Raw genomic sequence first — 21,858 nt, forward strand, 5'->3', positions numbered from 1 at the left:
CAGCGCCTTTGGAAGTTGTCCGTGTTGTGAAAAGTCTTGGGGTTTTATTAGAAGCATTTGTCATGGTCAACACATATTGATAACACTGCTGACAAGTTATGAAAAATAGTTGGCATCTTAGAAAATGTTTTGGCGTCATTACTGCTATTGTTTGCCGAAATTACTGAACTGCTTGGGTTAATTTATTGCTTCGATGATTCTGTGCTTTTTTCCTTTATGTTTCTGTAAACAGCAAGTCGTTCATTATCTCTTCAAGTAAAATTACTTTGCCGTCTTCTTGGCAACGTATAGTCTAAGTACCAGTACTTGAACCCTTGAATGTGCGCTTTTTTCTGCGCCTGTAGTATCTGGATGGTGTAAATAAATATTTGATTTGATTTGAAACTACCAAGCGCACAGGTGAAGAGGCAGTTTTTTTATAACAATGTTTTGAATTACGCTTGCATTATTTTTAAACAAAATTGTGCTCAGAGGGGCCGCCAGAAAGTGGTTTAGGTAGTGGTTCCGTGAGTCGAGCAAGATTGGCGGGGACTGGTGCTCACGAAGAAAAAGCATAATTTAGCTCGCTTGCGCAGTTAGATGTGAATATTTCTTCCTGCTACGCAGCATTGAGGAAAATCTGTGAGTAAAATCTTCCTGGTACTATTTCCATATATAAGTGCCTGTTGTTGGTTTATCGGCATCAGGAGACATGGCTGCGGCTTATGCGTTATTCGAAAATGAAGTGCATGATGTTCACGTGCTAATGCCTACAATTTAGTTCTGCTAATTGTACTAATAACTGCGCCCTGCTATTCCTTGAACCTATTCCAACGTGTCTTACTGCGTGATCTCCCGCCAGCTTCTTCCTTACCTTTTTATTGAAATCGCTCATGAGAACAGTGCAGTACGTTTTTACTTTACTCATTTCTGATTCTACGTCTTCATACTATCTTTCGAGCATCTCGTCATGATGATTTGTTATGGGCGCGTACGCTTTAAGCGGTTTTCGTTCAAACAGGAAGTGTATATTGCTTCAGCAGAAAAGGTAACAGTCGAAAGAACTTCTTTCTGTGTATTGCAGTGTGACAGAGCCCCCGCCACCTATACAGTAATCATTTGTACAGCACAGAGAGTTTCGTGGAAATTAGTGGTCTGTTAATTCATTATTCATAAAAAACTGACAACAAAAATGCACACAATATATAAACGACACACTTAAACATTATGGAACGACGTACACCGTGCATGTTGGACAAAAAAAAATCAATAACAATCTTTTATGACATTGTTACTGTTTTGCTAGACGAAATCAGCGTAGTTAATACATCTAAATTGAAAAAAAACTCCAGTGGAGGCTAGTAGTGCGGGTATTTTTCTTCCGATTGCCCTCAGCCCCACCACATCCTATACCTTTCTCCTTAACATGAAGAGATTAGCGTCCTTTTGAACTCGTTGATAATTGACGCCCAGGTTGAGAAGACAGCAGAAATCGTCATCGACACCTGACCTTCATGCACAAATCCAGTTGCTCTGTCGTCCTATGTAGGACCACATCATCATCACCGCCCTTAGCCAAACTATACCAGCACACTTCAACCAGACTCTTCTATTTCCAACTACTATAGTACTGCGGCAGCTGCGGCCACCATATCACCGAAATCGTCGTTTCACCCGTCTGTATATAGCCGCGCCCACATTTTTTGGTGGCGATATTCTAGAAAATGCACGTTTTATGTGAAATTTGAGGGAGCATTAAAAAGAATCAGGAGGAGGAGGAAGGAGACCAACTTTAATGGAACAGGAGAGGTCTGCCTGGTTGTCGGTATAATAGAGAGAGATGGGCTAGTTGGTGACTATTTGTAGAGTGCATCTTGAAACCGCGCAAAAAAAAAGAAAAGGGACGAGGGCGCTCTCTCCTGTTGGTTTCTTCCTCGTCCCTTGTCTTTTTCTGCGCGGTTTCAAGTTGCACTGGTTGTCGGCCTGGCATCCTACTCTAGGTGAGGGTGAAGGAAGAGAAGATTAGAGAACCGATTCGTGAACGAAAGAGGAAAAGAAAAGAAAGTCCTAGTGCCCTTCTCGTCCATGTTTGTATTATTTTGCGCAGTACCTTTACTCAACGATGTACGACCGACTCGCCCAACAACATGCACTCCTGAAAAAATAAAAAATAAAGGGTTAATGGAGAAATCAAGCACACTCACGCAGTTACAAACACACAAACACACCTGATTGTAAAAGAATGTCCACCAAACCCGTGGCTCTTATAGACACTAAAAATTATTTTGTTCCGTGCACACCCGAAGCCGCGTCCCTCCAGGATCCAAGGGCATGCTCCAGGTCCAGAGGGCCGTCTTGTCGGAGTCCTAAAGCACTTAAAATGCCTTCCGATGATTGTTGAAAATTTGGCAGTGGGAGATCAAATGTGGAAGATCCTCGGGCACACCACATGTGGGGCACAGAGGAGTACTTGATGCTCAAATTTTATGTAAATAGGATTTAGTGGAGCCAACGTCCAGGCGAATTCGGTGAAGGCAGTCTCGATCACGCCTATCTATATTGCGTGGAAAGCGGACGTCCCAGGTGGGGTCTATACGTAGAAGGGGTCTATATTGACGCTGTGGATCACACCATAAAGAGCGTGGCATCTGCCAGCATTTTTTAGCTAGAATCCTCACTCTATCACTGCGAGAAAATGGTTTAGGTAGGAGCAAGGAGGTGTAGCCATGCGCCGACCTCGCTGCGCCGTCAGCGTGATCTTTGCGTGCAAGGCCACAGTGAGAGGGTAACCACTGCACCACAACACGGTGGCGAATATCACAGGCCGCGGAGTGGAATCTATTTAACTCATCGACGATCGGCTCCTGAATGCTTCTTGATGACTTTATGGATTGTAATGTAGCACGAGAGTCAATGAAAATAACCCACGCTGTTGGTGGTTGTTGGAGAATGTAAGTAAATGCTGCTCGCAGAGCAGCCAGCTCAGTAGCATCAGTCGAAGTGTGGTAACTGAGTGCCGCCGAAATTGAGGTGCGCGTTGACGGAACCCTCACGCCAATCGCTGATTAGACGCATGTGAAAGATCCATCTGTGTAGATGGGACGGTGCGCACGGTACCATCCATAAATGGGTTACAGAGGAAAATATTTAAGTGCAGGACCGGGGGTGGTCGTTTTTCTTTTGATGCCAGGAACTGTTGTCTTAATTTTTCATGCTGTGCACCCCCAAGGCGGGGGGAGGGGGTCGTAACAGGGCACTGGTAGGGTGGTGGGAGAAGGTCGGAAACTTCCTCTATGCAGTACGCTGCAAGTGGATGGTGAGGTGCACGAGCCACGAACCGCATCTGGGCACGCAGCAACTCCTGGGTTAGCAGTACTGATGCAGATAGAAGTCTGCTCTCTTGGGAAGGCCGAGGCAGGTTCTCAAGGCCTTAGCTTGCATAGCTTCAATGAGTTTAATATTTTTTGTGAGATATCCCGAAGAGCTGGGAGACTGTAGCATAGGAGGCCTTCACAGAGCGCACCATACAGCCGTAGTAATGAAGGTGTAGAGAAGCCTATTCTGGTGATCGAGAGCATACGGTTGAAAGAGGCGTAAGAGCAGAGCTTGATTTTAAGCTGCTGTACACGGGGCGACCATGACAGTGACCTATCAAATGTTACATTTACGAATTTATGGCTTGTGACGTATGCTATTGGGGTACCAGCAACTTTCAGCTCAGTGTAAAAAACCGCGCCTCAAAAATGCAATTGCTGAGTTTTTACCTGGCGACATGCGAGACCGCGCTTGCTTAAAAATGATGCGATGCAGTTTAATGCTCGCTGTAATCGGGCATGCACAGTGCATTTGTTGCGTCCGGATTACCATATACAGGCGTAAATGAATATTTCAACTGAACGAGGCAAGCACTTTTCGAAGCCAAAAAGTGAAATTTCTAAAAGCATGGACTTAATATCCCCCTCCCCTTCCCCCCCCCCCCCCTGAGGCACCCCACGAGATATTTTATGCCGAGCTGTGTCACCTTCACTTGCTGACAACAAAATCGATCTTTCGTGCAGATAGTCACACAGCCAGTTATACATCCGTCCACCAATGCCAATTCATTGTAAGGCTGGGAGAATAGCTTCATATGTGATGCTGTCAAAGGCTGCCTTCACGTCAGGAAACACAGCAATGGTCGTAAACCACTCTGTTTGCTGCGTTTGACACAACTGGTAAGGGCAATAACGTTGTCAATGCTGCTGCATCCTTTTCGGAAACAAGACATGGCAGAAGGTTAAATTGCTCTGTTCGTCAGGTCCCAGGTTAGGCGGGAGTGTACCATTTTCTCTATCAGTTTTCCGACGCAGCTTAGAAGCGTAATGGGACGGTAAGCGTTTAAGTCAATTGATAGTTTCCCAGGCTTGACGATAGGTAACACACGCGCACGCTTCCAACACGTTTCAAGGTTGCGGATCTCCCAGGAGGTGTTATAAACAGCGAGCAGCTGAACCTTAGCCTTACTTTTCAGGTGAGAAAGGGCAGTGTAGCTTACGGCGTCGGGTCCTGGGCACGACCTTTTATTTCTAGCTGCCAAAGCCACATGAAGTTGTTCCATAATGAACGGATGGTCAAGGAGGGCAGTATCAGGTGAAGAGTTGAAGCTTTGGAGAGGCAATGGCTCCGATATGGCCGCTAATCGAGCAGTGATCTTAGGACGCAATGCATCCGCTGCATCAATACGAGAAATATTCGCATTTACAGCTACGCAGTCGAAAGCATTTAGCGGGGCGGGATGACTAGTAAGGCTGCGTACAATGCTTCATATCTTAGAAAGAGGCTTTCTGGGATCAGGCTTCGCAAAAAGGGATCGACATTCCCGTCTTGCCAGCCTGTCCAAATGACGTTGAACATGTTTCTGCGCGCGTAGCAAAGGCGATTTCTTCTCTTTAATTAATTCTGCATGCTCGTCTCTCTGCTCTGAGGCGAATTGCTCGAAGTCTTCCGTATTCAGCATCTGCAGTTGTGTACACTTATGGTAGAGGGGTAACCTTAGTGCTGGACGTTTTAGCGCGTGCTACAGCAGCAATGAAGCTTTCATGATCGAGGTTTGAGAGGTCCAGTTTTTCAACTGTGTTAGCGAAAACTTCCCATGTCGTGTAGCGTACCACACGCCGCTGTGAACTTAAGAAAGCACCACCAACTTCAGTGTACGTAAGTATATAATCGCTGCCATGAGATTATATCGTATCTCCAGGTTATTGAAGACGACAGACGCGCAGTAATTATCTAAATGTCAAGGGAAATAAATATTGTAACTTGATAAAAAGTTGCCTGGCCGTTGTTCAGGAAAGTAAAATTGTTGGACTGCGCGAAATCAAATAACTATCGTCCTCTGGCTGTGGATCTGATGCCTCAAAAGACAGGATTATGTGCGTTGAAGTCTCTCGCTATGATGTGCGACGCAGGGGTACTGCGTACAATATCCTGAAGGTGGTCGACGTCAAAGTTGGCACGCGGGGGTATGTACCCGACGATCACTGTGAAGGGCAGGTTCATGATCTTGACGGTGGCTGCAACATATTCACTGCATGAATCGGCAGATATGGATTGTGGAATGGAGGTGACGTATTTCCGGACAGCTAAAAGAACTTTGCTGATGTCAGCACCTGTAATCGAGTTGAGGATGGTACAGCCTGAAAGACAAATAGTAATACGCAGACGGGATTCTGAGATGGCAATGATCGGGAAACGGTGCTTTCAAACAAATTGTCGGAAATCATACAGTCATGGACGAAGACTGCAGGTATTCCAATGAAAGATGGTGGCCTTTTTACGGATGCTTTGCAGGCTTGGGAGAGTAGCTGGTCTACTGACGGCTACAGACATTTTGCGAGGAGAGGTGAGATGAAATGAAGGATTGTTAGGATGGCCTTCCCAACCAACGAGGAGTGTGGCGTAAGGAAAGCGCGGGCAGCCTCAACAAGCGAGCACAGTAGGGAACTGGTACTGTCGGAGTTTAGGCGAATAGACTCTTCGCGTGGGTGGCTCCAGGTTTCATACTGTGCCTCCCGTGGTGTGTTCACTTTTGTACTCGCCACGGGAGGTGGCGAGTACATTTTGGCGTCCTCAAGGCGCATGCTATATCTTTGTCGGGCGGTTGAGGAGCTTACTTCCCCGGCGATGAATTTTTTTTTGCGGCGACTTCCCCGGTTTTGGTTTTGCTCAAGTATAGCCACATGGCCGAAGCGTTGTCATCTGGTGCATTGCCGTGGGGTTTGAATGTACTCGTACACATAGTACCTTGCATATCGTAGAATAGCATATTGCGGAGCAGAGTCTGTCGCAAACGAAATGCGCATATTTTCTGAGTTTCCAAGTCGGCGGACGGATTTAATCAGAGCTCTCTGTTGCAGCGCTTAGTAGGTATCTGCTTGCGAAAATTCCAGGGAGGCATTTTAATGGCATTTAGCCAGTTTCTGGGATGAAGCTCGTAGGCTTGAACTTCAACTACAGATATGTTTTTTTTATTTCCAAGATGCCTTCAGTTGCGTGCGCTGTACGGCTGCCAACTGCCGGAAGGTTTAGGTGCTTGTTGAGATGAACTTGAAGAATGCTGTCTAGGGCCACAGATTCTAATCCATGTCTCAATGTCAGTGGATTGAAGTAGATAATGCGGTGCCTGGAATCAAGTGAGTTGATGACAACAGTAAGGTTGTGCTTAGGTGTTTGAGGTACGTTCAGAGTATATGCACTCATAAGCGACCGTTTTAAGCTGCGATGGCGCTTCGAAGGCATATGAATAAATCTCTCAGACCCTTCTCCGCACTTCGCTGTAGTGCTCATGTAGATGATAGAAGCATCTGACGAATCAGAGAAATCCTCCTGACCTGAAGATATTGGCAGATCACAGCTTGAGGTAGAGGCATCAGGGGTGCGTTGTCCAAGTAGGATCTGGAAATGCTAGTCCTCTTGCAGCTGAAGCAGAAGAGTGAGTACAAGAGACCAGGTTTAAGACAGCAGGTTGGGCTTGCACAGCAGGTATGGCATGCTGAGTTAGGCCTGACAGAATGCCAGGTGAACAGTCAGGTGGTGAGCCAGGGTTCGGCGCCCACCGCAGAAATCATACCAGGATATAGCAGTGCACATTGTCTGAACATAAATGTTCAGCACCGATTAGAATTTCTTCACAGAGTGGCAGAGATGAGCGGGCACAGTTCGACAGCTCTATGACTTCTTCGTCTTTTTTGTCTGACCGGTGCAAACATGAGGCTTGCCGGAGCTATTTCTTCTCCACCCTGCCCTGGAAGAACAACCTGGGTGTCTCAAACCTCATCCACAGCTGCTTTAGGACGAGCCACCTATTAGCGCAGTGGAATCATCATGTATTCTGAGCAAGGCAGCTATGTGGGATAGTTGGTTGTACATTTGGTTTGAATAACGCGCTACACACTAAGAAAACGACATTCGGAACGGAGGACACGCTTGCGGAACGGAGGATATGCGCACTTGTCTTGTGTCCTCCGTTCCGGTTGTCGTTTTGTTAGTGTGTAGCGCGTTATTCAAACCAAATGTATTCTGAATTGTTCCTGTCCCTTCGAGAGAGAATCGCTGAACAAGATAGTCACCTACCCCGCGGCTCAATAATATGTATATTGATGCCAGTATCCAGGGCTGTGTAACGACGACTGCACTTTACTCTCCCTGCCCTCGTGCACTTAACAAGACGGGCAGGTTTCGATTCATGGAACCCCCTACTTCCTTCTTTGCAGAGCTGCTTGCTATACAAGATGCGCTTCGCTCTGTAGTCGCAGTTACTTCTGTCCCCACAGCCCACATTTTCATCCGTACTGACGCCCTTCCAGCAACTCGTCTACTCTGGCGTGTCAGCCGCAGCCCAGAAATGCGCCAGAATATACATCGCCTGGCAGCTCGCATCCCGCAAGCCATTCGAATTGAGTGGTTCCCACGTGACCTAATCAATTCACAAAGATCTGCAGATTCTGCAACCCGCCTGTCAACCCTACCCACATCAATGCCTCAGTTCTCCAGTATGGATGATGCTGACCTCCTTCTCACAAGAAAGGAACACCTCCGGCGCCGCACACGTGCTGTCGTCCCTCGGTGTGCGATAATCCTCCCGCGCGGTCTTACCCGTGCAGAGGAGGTTGCGCTCCGGAGGATCCTGGTCAGAGTTGCCCTCACTCCGTCCGTAACTTGTACGTGGCCTCAATTTCGCCACTTATATCCCCGCCTAGGATGTCCAATCTGCAACTCGCAAGACACTGAGACTGAATGGTGCTGCGTACTCACAGTCGCTGATCATGCAGACTGGACACCCGGGGCGGGGATATAAATCTTTGAAATGCGGCCACTTGCGTGTCACAGCTGGAGTTAGGGCAGCCCCGACCCGTATCCTCCGAAGCGCAATCTCCTCTGCCCGGGTAACACCACGGGGGAGGGTTACCGCTCACGGAGGAATTAGAGCACGTGTGCGGCGCCGGAGGTGTTCTTTTTTTGTTAAAAGGAAGGTGGTGTCATCCAGAGTAAGGACTCGAGGCAAGACGAGGTTAGGGTCGAAAGGCGGGTTGCAGAATCTGCGCGCCTTTGTGCACTCAGGAGGTCACGCGGGACCCACTCAATACAGATTTGCTGCGGGACGCGTGCCGCTAGACGATGGATGTCTTGGCGGATTTCTGGGGTGCGACTGACTCGTCGTAATAGGCGTGTGACGTGAAGGGCGTAGGTGCGAATGACAGTGCGGGCCGTTGGCGGCATGGAAACGGCGGCCACAGAGCAAAGTGCCTCTTGAACCACAAGCATTTCCGCACAGAAGGAGTAAGGAGGTTCTGAGAGGCAAAACCTTGACGTTTTGTTCAGGGCAGGCTTGCAAGGACAGTAAAGTGCCGTGGTTGTTTCGCAGGGCTGGATGCTTGCTTCAACGTACATAACGATGGAGCCATGAGGCAGATTGGCGTCTTACTCTGTAATTCGGTCGCTAAACGACGATGCCGCGCGGGTAGATGATGGCCGTCGTAGATCAATTGGTTTCTTGTCACCTAGCTGCAAAAAATGCCAGGGAGGAAGAACTGGCGGGGGCGGCTGTAGAATGCAGTGCGATGAAGCATATACCCTGAGTGCACACGTTGTGCATGTGAGGTTTGACTTTAGGCGACTAGTGTATTCAGCTGCGCATGTTCTTGGAGCGCCATGATCAAGGTAATGCAGAGAAAGAAGTGATGACCCTCATTGCCTCTCGATTAAAAGCTTCTAGGCGATCCCATTGAGCCGTCGTTAAATTCTGGAGTCGTTCTTGGTAAAGGAGGCGCGGTTGCCCAACCGCCCGCACTAATTGTCGTGAAACATGACAGCGGGCTCCGCCTGTTTAAGAGCAATGCGTCTAATCAGATTCAATACTTCAATTGCTTGCTTTTTAGCCCGAGAAAGCCAAGCAGTACCTGTTCCTGACTCGTGTATTGTCAAGCCCGAGATGTTTACAGTCGAACTTTCTTGAATTGCAGTTCCGGATAGATGGAGACGAATTGGTGTTGCAGCTAGTTTACGGCGCCCCCCGCGGTTGGCGACTTTTACGAACGTGGTTTTGCTCAGTGAAAACTGAAGACCAATTGAAGAAGCATAAGTCGACGTAATATCTATGGCTGATTGTAGGGCTGCTGCTTGAGTCATCAGGTCGTTGGGAGCGCTCCGCACCGTTATGTCATCAGCATACGATAAGAACTCAATATCAGAGACATTATGTAAGCACCAAGCGAGGAGGATAAAGGCAATATTGAATAATGTTGGCGATAACACCGATTTCTTGGGAACGCCGCGAAGAGGCACAAATGATCCGAAGGCCTCACCACTGTGGCGTATGGCAAAGTGTCGGCCTTCAAGGAAGGATTCAACAAAATTGCGCACTATAAGGGGAAATTCAGCATGTCAAACGATTCCAGGATGGCAGCATGACTGATATTATCGTACGCCTCTTCAACGTCTATGGCCAGCACAATAGGTACATCGTGGCTGCGAGTTGAAGCCAGAACTGCTGACGCCAAGACAGCCAGTCCATCTTCTGTACCTATGGACGGACGAAAACCAATTTGGGCGGGTTGGTAGAGACCATGGTGCTCAAGTCACCACGACAGTCGTGTGGCGAGCATTTTTTCCCTAAGCTAGCACAAAGTTGGCGTAAGCGATATAGGCCGGAAATTTCTGAGGTCTGTCGGCGGCTTCCCCGGCTTTGGTATGGGCATCGCAAAAGCCGATTTGCAGGATTCTGGTACGACGCCTTCTATCCATACCTTGTTAATAGTGGCGAGGAGTTGAGGCAGTACAGCGGAACTTAAGTTCTTGTAAACCTCGTACGGAATGGAGTCCGGACCTGGCGCAGTCTTCCGACGGGCCACATCTATTGCTTCAAGCAACTCGGGCATTGCAAATGGGCTTGCAATTCCCTCGGCGTCGGCTGTAGATGGGAGCTTATTGACTTCTAATACTCGTGAGTCATAAGAAATGATATTGTTATACCAGAGCTTTGGTCTGTATAATGCTACTTCTTCTCCAACTAGAATTACTAGTACGTCTTCGACACTAACAGATTTCTTTCTCCTCAGCTCCTCTATCAAAAATTTTGCATTTGGAGTCAAAGCTTGCGATCTTAGCGGATCACTTACCTTTATATGTAGTCAACCCACATCATGAAAAAGTGACTAGCCTTCCGATCCCTTCAATAAATGTTTCATTCAGCAACTTGCAAAATTTTCGCCAAAAAATATCAAATGTATCTTGGGAGAAAGTGCTTTCTTCATCTGATGCAAACATATCTTTTGATAATTTTTTAACCTGCTAAAAAACACTTACGAAATGAGCTTTCCATTTCTGAATTCTTCCGAATCGGAAAATATCAGAAAAACCATGCATTGCTCGATATTTACTTGTTAAAATATAAACGAAGTATACAATGTACCAAGCATTTCTTAAGCAACGGGATCCCGAACTGTTTAAATCATTTAAGAAGTATCGTAATAAATTAAACAAGGAACTTAAGCATGCCAGAAATAGCTATTTCAGTAATCATTTTTTGTGATCATCCAAAAACGCGGCTGTGACATGGAAAAAACTAGCGCAATATTTCAAAACGTGCCGGCGTCAAAAGGAATTAGTGAAATGCTCGTGAAGGGCACTACAATATCTGGAACTGATCTAGATAATGTTTTCAACGACTATCTACTAAACTTCGTTTCCTGCGTCATCAGAAGACTGCACCAAATACTTGACTGGCAGTTGTCTTGAGATAATTTATTTGAGTCCAGTTTCGGAAACGGCATTTTCTCTATTATCATGAAATTAAGAATTTCTAGCTCTAGTGATATCTTTGACATTCAATTCCACCAGATTAATTTCGTTGCAGACATTATTGCTGTCCCACTTGCCCATATTTTCAATCTTTGTCAAGTGGAGTATTTCCCGCACAGCTACAGTGGCAAAGGTTTGTGTTTTACACAAAAAAAGGTGACAAAAAATTTAGCAAATTACAGACCAATATCTATATTACCAATTTTTTTCTAAGGTACTTGAAAACGCCATCCATTCACGTCTGGTTTTGTTTACAGATAAACGTAATATCCTCACTGAATGTGAATACGGTTTTAGGAAAAATTGTTCCGCCGAACTTCTCCTGCTTCATTAAAAAGAGTTCATTCTAAAAAACTTGAAGAAAAACAATACGTACTGGGAGTTTTTATAGACTTTACAAAAGCATTTGATTGTCTCGATCGGGCTATTTTGCTGAGAAAATTAGAATTCGACGGAATTCGTAGTGTTGCCATGAAGTTAATGGAATCATACCTTAGTACTCGCATGCAGCCTGTTTCAGTAAACAACAGCACCTCCACATTTATATCTACTTTGTTTAGTGTTCCCCAGGGCAGCATTTTGGGACCGTATTTATTAATATTTACATAAATGGCATAGTCAGCATTGCTCATGATACAAAATTCCTGATCTACGCAGATGACACCAGCCTGTTTTTCGAGGATGACGATTACGAAAGACTTGTTAATTTCGCAAACAGTACTTCAAGTAAACTTCATGATTGGTGTTCCTGCAACGGCTTGGTTTTTAATAGCGAAAAAACTAAAGCAGTAGTTTTCCGAGAGAAGGCCACAGACGTTGTTTCAAATAATCTTCTTCAAATACAGTGCCAGGCTATATAAAATGTAAAAGAATTTAATACTATAGGCGTAATTTTTTTCAGAGCACATGCTGTGGGACTCGCACACTAATCTTGGCACCTTTAAACTGCCACAAAATATCGTCTCCAATAACGGCAACTTCTTCGTGTCGGCAGAGACTCAAGGCTCTGCAAACAAGTGGCATAGCAGTAGCCACGTCTACTCTCTACCATTCAGCAGCAAGCGGCCAGGCTTAATGATGCGTGGAAGAGTTGAAATGTGCTGAGGTGAAATAATCAGCGGGTTGTTACAGCGACGCGTCGCCTTCTTTCTTATTAAAGAGCATAACGCTATGCAGGGCATCATCAATCAATCAATCAATCAATCAATCAATCAAATCTTTATTTACATCATCCAGATGTTAGGGGCGCAGACAAAAAGCTCTCACTGGAGCTTGATTGCGCGCCTGCGCCCCCGTACAAGGTTTCAAGGTTTGTTTGATTACATATATTGGCAGCAACTAACAAAACAATTGCGTTTGAGGAAAAATAAGCGAGACACAACTGACTCGGAGAAAATAAAAAAGAGATAGAAACAGACAATAACAGGAAAATAAATAAGATGCAAAAATACTGGTTTGTAAGACTAACACAAAGCATTTAGCAATAATGGTAGAGGTAGCTGAGCATTTGACGTCCATAGTTAGTTCGTATTTGGGGAATGAACCATTTATCGCGGTTTCTTATGGCATAAGTGTGTTCTCTAGGTGTTAGTTGAGACAAAGTTTCAAGAAAATTACGATAGGTATTACTTCTCTTATATCGTTTTATTAAGTTGACATTATATAGCTCGTGTATTGGAGTTATGTGGAAGGCATTAAAAAGGGGTTTTGTCGTAACGTCGCGGGGGATGCTTGCAATGCTTCTTATGGCTCGTTTTTGGATTACATGTAACCTGTTTAAGTTTGAGAGTGTGGTAGTTCCCCATACCGTGAAACAGTAGTTTAAAACGGAAGCAAACGTGGAATTATAAAGAATTAGTTTCACTTTTTGTGGCAGAAAATAGCGTAGTTTATTTAACACACCAGTTTTTTCTGACAGCTTGTCCGCTGTTTTATCGACATGTGTTGACCATGATAAATGCTTCTCAATATATACTCCAAGGCTTTATACGACGAAGAAAACTTCTAAAGGCACAGACCCAATCAGAAGTTGAATGTCGCGATTGCACGCTATTTTATTTCTTGGCCTAAAAGCACGGCTTTTGTTTTATTTATGTTTATAGATAGTGAGTTGACGATCGACCAATGATTTAAAAGTTGTAAACACGTGTTTGCTTGTTCAGTCAGATTTTGTATATTGCTAGAGTTAAAAAATAAACTGGTATCATCAGCATATATTAAAAATGTTGGGCGTGGGTCAGTGAGAACGATGGCATTAATGTAGAGGATAAAAAGTAGAGGCCCCAATATGCTTCCTTGCGGGACGCCTGCTAAAACTGATTTCTGGTCGGATAATTTATTGTTAATTACTACTTGTTGTACTCGCGCAGATAAATAAGAGTTAAATATGTTATGAAAAACGCCACGGAAGCCATAGAACTCAAGTTTAGCAAGCATTGTCTGATGATTAATGGAATCAAATGCCTTTGAGTAATCTACAAATACACCCAGAGTTAATTGGGGCTGTTAGAAAGATTGCAGGATTATTTCCTTTTGAGTTAAAAGCGCTGAACCTGTGGAGTGGCCACTTCTAAACCCATGTTGATGAGGTGTCAATAAGTTATGTTTGATACAAAAGCTAATGATCCTTTTGTACAGCAGTTTCTCTAAGCATTTTGAAAAAAAATGGAGAGGATTGCTATGGGACGATAGTTCGATAAGTTATTTTTCTCGCCACCTTTAAAAACTACTGTCACCCTAGCAACTTGCATGGCTTGTGGGAAAACTCCCTGCAGAAAGCATAGATTAAATATATGCTCTAAAACAGGACTAATTAGATGAATGGTATGTTTAATAGGTTGAATTTTTATATCATTTACGTCCCTTGTACTAATCGTTCGGAGAGCAAGAAAACAGCTTTCAATTTCACTGCGATCCGTTGGTGACAAAAATGCACTACTGTGATTTATAGATTTGAGATAGCTCAGGGAATGAGGATTATGTACACTGTTAACTAAAAACACGAAGTAATTATTAAAAGTTTCTGTTAGTTCTTTTCCCGAAAGTTTCTGATTTCGGGCTAAGATTTCTAGCTCGACGGGTTCCTGTTCTGTACGGTTTAGAACTTTATTTATTTCTTTCCACATGAGGTCGCTTCGATTTTGTACATTACCAGAAAATAATTTTTTCATGTATTCCTTCTTGGTTTCTCGAAGAAATGAAGTTACGTTGTTGCGATATGATTTAAATTTGGCTAAGTCGTCGGAAGACCTAGTTCGAAGAAACCGTTTAAAAAGATTATTTTTCTTTTGAATCATAATTAAGCAACGACGATTTATCCAGGGCTTGCGCGCTTTACTAGGCCTCTTAGTTGTTTTATAAGGGAAACATTTATTGTACAAACATTTTAGTGTGTTTATAAATGCGTCATATGCTTTGCTAGGGTCAGTTATTTTGTAGACGTGATTCCAGTCGACTTTTCTTATTTCATTACTGAAATGTTCGATAGTTTGTTTTGTTATGCACTGGTATGCCATATAGGAAGGATTACTCTTTCGAAATGCCGTTGGCAACTCGACAAAAAGAAAAACTGGCAGGTGATCACTAACTTGCGCTAGTACCACTCCAGACTTGATAAATTCCTTTGACACATTGCTATAGAAAACAGCAATGGATGTCTGTGTTAACGGTCGCGTTTCTTCATTTATGAAGTTGGTAAGGGCGTAACATTCGAACAACCTGTTTGCTTCTTGTGACTCAGGAGATGAAGACGAAAAGTCAATATTAAGGTCACCACTTAGTATTAGCTTTAAGTCATTTTCGGTTACCCAAGATAACATTAGATCTAAAAAGGAAAAAAGGACTGAGATGTTCCCAGCTGGGGGATGGTATACAGCAGAAAATACATTAATGCCAGATTTCAAAGAAATTATCTCATAATTTTCGTTCGTTTTTGAGAATTCTGGAATAAGGCAGCATTGGAAACATTTCTTAGCAGCTATCAACACGCCTCCGCCCTTTTTATTCAGGCGAGATTGGAGATAAATATCGAACTGCGGCAGTTTCAGTGGCACCGTATCTTTTTTATACCACGTTTTGGTTATCATAATAACGTTAAAATCAAAGGTAAAAGCATCCAAAAGGGCAACAACTTCATCTTCTTTGTTACAGAGTGACTGTGCGTTCAGATGAAAAAAGTTGAGGCTTTTTTGTTTTTTGCGCACAAAGATGAAGCATCATTATGTGTAAAGAAGCCGGATACCACATTAGTAACAAAAAGAATGCATGGGAGGGGACGCCTAGTTTATCTTGTCTAAGTCTTTTAGGCAAGCGATCCTGACCACATCCGAACTTTCGTTCCTTCTAGCTAGAATGTGGCCATGACGTGTCCAGACGAATTTCCAGCTTTTCTCCTTTTTCGCGAAATTGCCATTCCTAGCAGCTTTTTCAGGGCAGGACACAAGTGCTCATTTATGTAAATGGAAGTTTGTCCGGGGTGGCCAAAGTCGCTTGTAGTCATATTGGTTTTTTTCGCCTTTGTTAGAACGGTGTCCCGCTTCAAGCGGTTGCGAAACTGCACAATGATATTCGGGATTGTGGTATTCTTGGTAGGAACATGGTGACAAGCATCAATATCATCGAGCGTTATGGACTCATTGATCACTTCACCAACCCTCTGTAATGTGTCTTGAAGGTTCTCCTGCTCAGTTTCGGGAACACCCTTAACTTCAATGTTTTTATTTCCGGAAAACTGCTCTAGAACAGTGCATCGCTGTTCAAAGTCTTCTACAAGCTTCTTGAGTCCATCACGTTCGGATGACAGTGTAGCATTTTCAGCTCTGAGTACCTTGTTTTCTTCCTTAAGCGCTGTAAACTCAGCAGCTATGTCATCAAATTTTTTGGAGCAAAATTCAACACTGTTTGATAATTCGCGGCACTCTTTCCGAACATCCCTCTCGATTGAGTTACGCAACGAAGCAATTTCCTTTCGGAATTCTATTCGGAGTTCTTCACGTAGCTTCTCGACATCAATAGGCATATTTCACGGCAACGTCAGCTTGGCAGCGACCGCAGCAAAAGGTACTATAATACTATAAACGTAAAAAGGAGCAATAACCACAGACCTGTGGGTGACAAGAAAAAACGTGCGGTCGGTCAGGCTTTGTCCCGCTGCCCCTGTCGCTGCCAAGTGAGGTAGACGCTGGTCCGATGGCGCTTATGTAGTTGATGGCCCCTGGTGGTGGTTCCCTGTCGTTGCAGCCCTCGGCGATGAGCAGAAATAACATGCGAGACGTAGGCACCCCAGGCGTTGCCGTGACGTCACAAAAAGTTCTTTTCCGAAGGATAAAAATCCTGGCACGTGGATTACGGCACAGCACAGCAGATCGGGGTATCTGTGGGTGACAAGAAAAAACGAGCGGTCGGTCAGGCTTTGTCCCGCTGCCCCTGTCGCTGCCAAGTCAGACGCACTCCAGTGCTTGTCAGGTTTTCTTAAGTGCTGCCAGCCCCTCTCAGTGCAGTTGTTCTGGATACATCTCCTGAAAGACGTCATCAGGAATACCATCTTCTCATCTGCAGGGGAATAAAAAAGGGGCAACGCTTCATCGATTGCCATTTCCGCTCAGAGCAAGCATGCGCCCTATCTATAGTAGATAAGCACATTGGTAAGAGGCCCTGGTTGGTAAATGAAAAGGGGCAGCTTCCCGTCAGCACCTGTGCCAGCATCGCCTTTTGAAAACACCGCCGCAGAAGACCTCGTGCAAATCAATTACACTTCGGTCTCTTGTACCGCGGCTTGGGACATTGCTGCGGAGGAGACAGCCCTCAGATGGGCAACTGCGCCCCAAGTACATAAAGAAGCAGCAAGTGCCTCGTTGAAAACAATGCAAACTGCTGGAGCCGTTCAGCCAGCGCACATCCAGAATTGCGCGCCGGCGTCCCAACCGCTACCAGGCGTCTTTCTAGAGGGGAGAAAGTGTTTTGTACACAAATGTGTGACTCTGAGGGCATGTACAATTGACACAGTCAAAACGAGTCCATTTACAAAACGACAATTTCCACAAATTGACAAAAAATTTGCAAAGATGTCAAAAAGGTGCATGACGTAGTCAAGTGCGAATAAATCACTCTTGTGTCCTGAAACGCCTTCCATGAATTCAACAGCGGACATAACAGGAAGTGCAGGACAAATGTGGGACCAGCCGCACCTCCTTGTGCAAGCAGCTCTGTATAAAGGACGCAGCAGTATATTATCAGAAATCCCTCTCAGAAACTGCCGTGCGGATAAGGCAATGCACCTCGTGAGTTTTCGTTGTTAACCGTACTGAGGAGCTTTTAGCTAAGCTGAAGATTGCTGGGGCCCATATGCAGTGTGGAGATTCTCTCACAAGGCTCTCAACAGAAGACAATAAAGAATCACTCTCTTTCTCATTCCCACATTTCAGTCCGCCGATTCTCGTCCTTTGCATCCCAACAGACACCCGAAAGGCCGAAGTGGGGTAACCGTCGGACTTCCGTCGGACATCAATGGCGGTGTGGGATATCGTAGTCGGCGTTGTTGGCACAGTCGGCGTAACACGCCTCCTAGCAACGGTGGCAGGTAGTAGCGCATGAAAACGCCACTTGCCATCGCGAGAGCGAGGAATGGTCAGCCGGAAGGTGGCTACCATGCAAATGTCCCGGAGGGTGGAGGAGGAGGAAAGGCGGTCAGGTTAGTAGCAGTCAACACGCCACCTGCCAGCGGTCGCAGGTGGCGTATCAAGAGATGCGCTCAAATTTCCCATTATCGACTATTAAAATTCTCCCTCAATTTTTTTTAAATTGTTCTTCGAAAGTGTAACTTCACGGTCATGCCATTTTGCGCCATTTCATCCACGAACGCAGTGATCCGGCTCAATAGATGCGTCGGTTTTCTTTGCCAAAGTTCGTAATCATCACTTCAGCTTGGCCATTGCGCAGACGACCGATGCCTCGTGCGACATCATTTCAATCGTTTTATCCACACCGAAGCAGGGTAAGACTACAACCGAGGTCGTCAACTTATAATCCATTTCTCTCACGAATACATTTTGGAAGCTTCTGGATTGACTCATACTTGCGCAACTAATATTCCATCTGCAAGCTAGAGCGGAGCCTCACTTTGAGCCATGCCAAACAGGCACCAGATGTGGCTTTTGCAGAGCCGACAGCACGGCACCTGCAGCGCCGCGTCGCCTTCATTCGCTGTGGCCTTCCCCCAGTCCGTGGCGTTCTTCTGGTGGTGCCCCAGGCATCCATTACTGAAGCTCTAACAGAAGCAGGCCCAGAGTGGTAAACTATATGAAAGCCCTTCTCCATCTACACACCTACGAAATCCGTGGTAAAGGCTGTATACCGTAAACCTAAATCAGCTCTTTAGTGTCCCCCTAATGTCAATCACTTGGCCTTCACTGTTCAAGCTTTTGATCCCCAGCCTTGCTGTTAAACTGCAACGGACCTTAGGAATTTATAGCACGCTTTATGCACATGACGTCGCTGTTGAACGCAGTCTGGCTTACATTTACGCACACCATTCGCAGCGCCAGGCTGTCCCGCAAGACCTGCTTGCTATCGTGGCCTACCTCCCCGAAACAAGCATAGCCCATTCCCATGAAAAGACTACAATTTCCACAGAGGGGTGCCATGCAACAACCAACAGTCCGCATCTTCCTGGCTGGCACCGAGCTCAAGTGATCCCACGATGGGCAAAGAACTTCGGACATCACTGCGCTCATATAATGTTACCAACTGTTCTCTAGTAGCATCTCGACGACAGAAAGACAAGCTGAGCGAGAGCTATCGCATTGCTCACAGCACAATGAACCTTAGAGTTCTTGGTTTTAGGTTTCATAACGCAGCTCTTAGACACGTGTTCTTTCATTCCACGGGCTATTCGTCGTCGTCGGCGCAACATGCCACCTGACAGTCGTGGCAGGTAGTAGCAGAGCGAAACAGCACCTGGGCGGTGGCTGCCACGGCAAGATACCGGAGGGTGGCTAGCAGCGTAACATGCCACCTGCCAGCGGTGGCAGGTGGCATGCGAAGAGCTGGGCTCAATTTTCGCAATACCGACTGCCGTAATCATCTGTAAATTTTTTGAAATACGATCAGCTTTACTGCTCAAGGTCCTGGAGGTCTTCGACACAATACAATGCAGTATTTATTGTGCTTTAAAGTGCCAAAAACCGATGACAATCCTGCTAAATCCTCAAAAATCTTTCGCAGGCCTTTTAGCGTATAGCATGCTTCGAAATCTTTCCCATAAATCGGTACATACACAGAGAAACTTCCTATAATGCTATAGTAGTGTGGATCTATAGAGTGTGGCATGCTTCGAAACGTTTCCCATAAATCGGTACATACACACAGAAAATCCTTAAAAAGCTATAGTCATGTGTATCTATAGAATATACCATGCTTCAAAACCGTTCCATAAATCTCTACATACACGCAGGAAATTCCAAAAATGCTATAACCGTGTGGATCTATAGAGTGTAGCATGCTTCAAAATCTTTCCCACCAATCGGTACATACACGCAGAAAATTCCTAAAATGCTATAGTCGTGTGGATCTATAAAGTATAGCATGCTTCAAAACGTTTCTAATAAATCAGTATATACACAAAGAAAATTCCTAAAAAGCTATAGTCGTATGGATCTATGCCTGAGGAACGGAAGCTTGCTGCAGTAGTGTATTTGTTAAAGCCCGGCAAGATTCCCGCATGTACTGCTAGTAATCGTCGTAAAGAACTTAGAAGCTGTCTCGGTAAAACCTTTGAAAAAATGATGTATCATAAGCTTTTGTGCACTGAAGAATAAAAGGCCCTTGATCCAGATGAATCTGGCTTTCGAGAACAAAGAGCCACAGCGGATTATCTGGTTACACATGGCAATCAAATTCAAAAAACCGTCCTCAAAAAGCTGCGTGCCAATATCCTTTGATATGAGAACAGCCTGCCACCCTTGCCAGAGCTCTGCAAGTAGATCTGCAGACTTGTTACTGGCGACTCCGAAGTGAGATGAGAGCAATGGAAGCACGGCGGCCTCACCGAAGCGGTTTCAACATATCAGCTGAAAAAACTACCATCATCATTTTTCAACAAAATAAGGGTGGTTTCCGGTGGCATTTCTCAAAATGGATAACTGCAGGATACCAATGAAAATGTAGTTTCAGCTTCAAAAATAGTTTAAAAGTCACGTTCTCTAAATGTGACTTTGAGTAAACGCAACATACATAAATTTGTGCAGAAAAAACACAGGAAGCTGAAGGCTAGCATAAACTAGAATACTCTCGTGATCTGGATTACAGCGGAGCAACAGGTGTTTCATACTTTCGCTGTACCTGCGCCCCATGGCTGCGTAAGCGCTCTATCGGCTTCACACTGAACCCCGCCTCCTGCTCTTGCTGCCCTGGATACGCATTGAGGGCTACAGCAGCGATGGCAATCCAGAAACGGACAGAGACTTCACCTCAACTGCTCCTGCCGGCGCATCGCTTGTTGGGAGAAACACCGAGGCGCCATCGAACACATTGAACTCAGAATCGTCAGTGACGCGAGCCGGCCAAATGACCGCTCGCTGACCACGCAGTGAAGAACATTTTTAACACTGACAACTGTTAGGGCCGCTTCCTTTTTGAGTGGCATCGTTGTCGGCATCGTGTGCGGGAAAATGAAGAGTGGGAGAGAACAGAAGCGGGGGCAGCAAAAAGTGTTGATTGGGCAATTCGCCCTTCTACCCTCGGCCAAACCACACGCTCTATATTATATCGAGGAGGGACCGCGCCTCGCAACTGCGTCACGCACGCCTCACTACACCCCAAGCCCTATTTATGTTTACTGTAACAACATACTATCTGCTGCTTATACTTCTGTGACCACAATGGTAAACGTGGAAAGAATTTTAAACGTTTTCTTTTGTTCCTAACGGATTGAACAGGTACAGAGAAACAACCGTTTGGTTTCAAGAACCCGCAGACATTTCTGTTACCATTAAGAATCGAACGGGGACGCAGGCATGTGTATGCCATTTCTTTTCTCTTTTTCTGGCTGATATACGCTTTATTCTGAGTGAGAGTAGTCACTGTGTAATGAAAAAGCTGTAATCCATCAATACAGGCTAACTTAAATTTGTGCTCAGTATTTCTTTGAGAAATACCAAAACTAAATAACTCTATTTCAAACAAAAACAATTTATTCCTAGTTAGCGTTGCCTTCATCACCTTTTGCGCACTTTAATAAAAGGCTTTGTATGCTTAACCTTAACTAGGTTAGAGAGAGAGCGACTCTGGGATTCTTGACTTCCGCGTGTTTTGGTGGAACCTTTGGGGTAAATTCACCTCAGCGCGCACAAATTGTAATATTTCTATTTTTTGTGGCCTCAGTCAGGGCGGTTTCTTCAAGTAGCCTTCTGTACTTGACGACACCATCTACCTGCCCATTGACACTGCCTCTGCGTTAACTGAAGGAAACAATTCCGAGCTCGTTTTTGGCTATTTGAGACCATTAAATATTGAAGTCATCCCTATCGCTAGTTCCGCCACTCAACG

This window comes from Amblyomma americanum, chromosome 2 (assembly GCF_052857255.1).
Source record: "Amblyomma americanum isolate KBUSLIRL-KWMA chromosome 2, ASM5285725v1, whole genome shotgun sequence".
NCBI lineage: Eukaryota > Metazoa > Arthropoda > Arachnida > Ixodida > Ixodidae > Amblyomma > Amblyomma americanum.